We start from the raw sequence: 3,893 nt of genomic DNA, 5'->3' as shown, positions 1-3,893 counted from the left end.
ACACCCTTCGGGGTGAAATGAATCCAGTGGTATCTTTCCTTCCCAGACGGTGGTACATCCCCAGGGGTTGTGGGACAGCTAGGGGTGGGTGTGTCATTGGTCTCTAGGGAGCCATGTGTCCACGACTCTTTTCCCAGGAGAGGAGGTGCCTGTGTCCTTCTCGCCTGCGCTGGGGAAACCCTTGTCCTACCCCCAAACCTGGGTGGTAGGGTCCCGGGGGAAGAACACACTCACCTGGGAAGAGCCTGCAGGGATGGCTGAGGGGCTCTCAGGAAGGGCGGCTCTGAGGGCACTTTGGCTGTGGAGGTTTGTGTCCAGATTCCCTGGCCAGCAGCCTGGGGAGCCCCATAGCTGGGAAACTTTCTGAGAAAGAAACAGGAATGCACCGGCTTTTCCTTCCAATTTCTTGACAGCTCTACTTTTGTTCTATGCCTGTGTGTCTCTCTGGCTCTGGGCAAACAGCAGCCCTGGGAGTGGGGGGGTGGGGGGCAGGGGAGAGAGAGAGAGAGAGAGAGAGAGAGAGAGGGGGAGAGAGAGAGAGAGAGAGAGAGGCGGAGATAGGCATGCCTGGGGTAGGCTCACAATGTGTGGCCCTCTGAGCCTCCCTCCTCTCATCCCAGCCTTAGGGTAGGACCTTCAGAGGGAACAAGAGATCAGTCTTCAGAAACACACTTGCCTCTCGGCTGCGGCTGCGTTGAAACCTACCAGGCCTGGGTGGGGTCTCACAGTTCCGTATTTGCTGAAGCGGGAGATCAGGCTTTCTGTGTGGGACTCCAGAGGGCAGGGGAGTGACCGGGATGTGAGCCACTGTGAGATAGAAGTGTGGACAGATTTTGACTTTGGTATGAGGAAGTGTCTAAAAATGAGTACACTCCAACAAGGCCCTGGGGCCTTGGGAATCCTGCATAAAGGCTGGCAGGATCCTCCACCTGGGCCTACAGGAAGAATCAGGTGGATGAGCTGGCTGATGGAAGGCTACCCTGGCCCACTCTGCAGGAGTCTTGTGCAGGTAACCAGTCGCCCATTTGATAATGAGTAATATACAGCATTAAATTAAATCCACTCTAAAGTAAAAGAGGAAAAGAGTAGCAAAAGTTTCCAACAACTGTCCGAACTGGTTTGGCTCAGTGGATGGAGTGTTGGCCTGCAGACTCAAGGGTCCCGGGTTTGATTCCGGTCAAGGGCATGTTCCTTAGTTGCGGGCACATACTCAGTAGGGAGTGTGCAGGAGGCAGCTGATTGACATTTTTCTCTCATTGATATTTCTAACTCTCTCTGTAAAAAATATACTTAAAAAAATTTCCAGGAACTGAGGCCTATTCAGCAGGAGACCATTGCCACAGAGAAAATAAAAACTGTCCAAACATTAAGCCATTGTATTAAAAAAACAAGAACTTGAATGCAGTAATTACTTCCTTGAAGGAAGAAAGCAATATAGCAATGCAAGAACACAATTTTAAAAATTACCATTTTGAACCATAAAGGTAATAGTTGATTGAGGTAAGGACCATCAATAGATGCTAAAACCGCCGAAACCAGTTTGGCTCAATGGATAGAGCATCGGCTTGGGGTCTGAAGGGACCCGGGTTCGATTTCAGTCAAGGGCATGTACCTTGGTTGCAGGCATATCCCTAGTAGGGGGTGTGCAGGAGGCAGCTGATTGATGACTCTCTCTCACCGATGTTTCTAACTCTCTATCTCTCTCCCTTCCTCTCTGTACAAAATCAATAAAATATATAAAAAAAAAAATAGATGCTAAAACCTTTGGGTAAAAAGTAAGTGAGGACAAGAATATTCCTCTGGTGATAACGTATCACTAGTCATCTTGTAGATTAGTTCATAATTATAGAGGGAAGATATGTACTCTTACATTGGCAAAACCTGGCAAGTGGTTAAAATTGGCATTCTCAATAGCATGACCACCTGAAGTCACGTGCCTCTTGATGGAATGCAATATGAAATGCACAATATAAATATAGTAAAAAAAATGCTTTCTCTGAATCTAATCAAGTCTTTAGACTGAAATGGCAATTTATTGGAAGTACAAGTGTTAGGAAAACAAATCTATACTAATAAAAAGGTAATATGCTAATTAGAGCAGATGTCTTCTGGACAACCATCCAGATGTCCTTCTTGACAAAGCCGGGGCCCTGGTGCCTGTGGCTATGAGGTCTCAGGTGCCAGTTTAGCAAAATCTTGTAGGAAGAGAATTTTATATGGGTTTCCCCAAATTCCTTTGGCCCCTACTCATCCTTCTGTAAAGGCACAGAACAAGTGAGGCTCCCTAAATAAAAACCAGAGGTCTCCAGCAATGGTGGGCCTCTCTCATCACAGACATTTGGACTGAATGGCATTTGAGTATTTATCTAGGCACCATGACAGAGAAACACAAGTTCAAGTCATGATCTCTGCCCTTAAATAGTTCAGTCTTATTAGAGCGAGTGGATGATAAAAGTGCAATAATGACATCAGAATGTAAGGCAACAATACAAAGGAACAGAGGCAATTGCTAAAGTGATTTTCCAACAATTAGTACAAAGAGTATGTGCTATGAATTAAATTTAAAAAAATGTGTGGAAGTAGCTGCTTCATGGGTATGGCATCCCTTTCTATTTTAAAGGAAGCTGAGTTCCATGTGAACTGTGTACTATGCTTTGATATTTGAGACATTCTTTATTGTTCAATGTGATTTATTTCAGTTTTCTAATAGTTAAATTACTAGAATAATGCACCTTGCAATAAAATATTACTAGAAGATCAAATGATCAGGTGACATTTATTGTTATTTTCTATAAATGAACACCATCTCTGGTATGCTAAAGTGATAGGTATTATAGGAATATTCAGATAGGGAGACCTACAGGTTTGATTACAAGTGAGGTTTACTATCACTATCCAAATTTATTGCTTAAAAAAAAGAAAAAGAAAAAAAAAAGAAGAAGCAGGGAGCCAACTGGCAACTGAACCAAATATAAGCCCTTGAAGGCCAACAGTAAATTGGATAAGCTTCACTCTTACAAGAGCAACAAGAAAGAATTCAGAGGCAAGAATGAGAAACAGATTGCATCACTCTAAGTGCCTGCTAAAGAAAAAGAATGATATACTATGAAAATATTTAATACAGATTGTAAAGAGATTTGTTAAAAAGGATTTCCTAGAGTAGGTGGTATTTCAGCTAATTTTTTTTTTTTAATGTGAAGAGGTTAGCTAGGTAAGAAAAAGATGTAGGGGTCCCAGATTGGAGAGGGTGCAGGCCGGGCTGAGGGGACCCCCCACCCCTCGTCCTGTGCACAAATTTTGTGCACCAGGGCTCTAATAGAATATAAAGAACTAACCAGATCTAGAACATGGGACATTTTACAAAATAACTGGCATATCAGCCCTAGCCAGTGTCTCTCACATCGACGTTTCTCTTTCTTTGTCTCTCCCCCTCCCTTCCACTCTCCTTAAAAAAAAAAAAAAAAAAAAAAAAAAAAAAAATCAATGGAAAAATATCCTGCGGTAAAGATTAACAACAAGAACAAATAAATAATAATAACTGGCATGTCCTCTTAAACAAGTAATTGTTGTAACAAAATTGGATATTTTACATTTCAAGAATAAAGAGACACAACCAAATGCAATGTATGGTTGGATACTGGGTTAAAAAGATATTTAAAAATATGTTGAGGAGCAATTGGAGAAATTTGAATATGTACTGTATATTGATATTGTAAATGATACTGTGAAATTATTAGATTAGCATTGTGGTTATTTAGGGTAATGTTCTCATTTTAGGATCGAAGGCTGATGTCTTAATGAGTGAAGTTTCATGATGTTTGCAATTTGTTTGAAAATGGTTAGGTGAAATGTGTTTGTGTATTGTGTGTGTGTAGAGAGAGAGGAAAAGCAGA

Source organism: Pipistrellus hanaki (genome assembly GCF_964339955.1).
Source record: "Pipistrellus hanaki genome assembly, chromosome: 1".
Taxonomy (NCBI): Eukaryota; Metazoa; Chordata; class Mammalia; order Chiroptera; family Vespertilionidae; genus Pipistrellus; species Pipistrellus hanaki.
The sequence above is the reverse complement of the archived record's forward strand: the minus strand, read 5'-3'. Positions refer to the sequence as shown.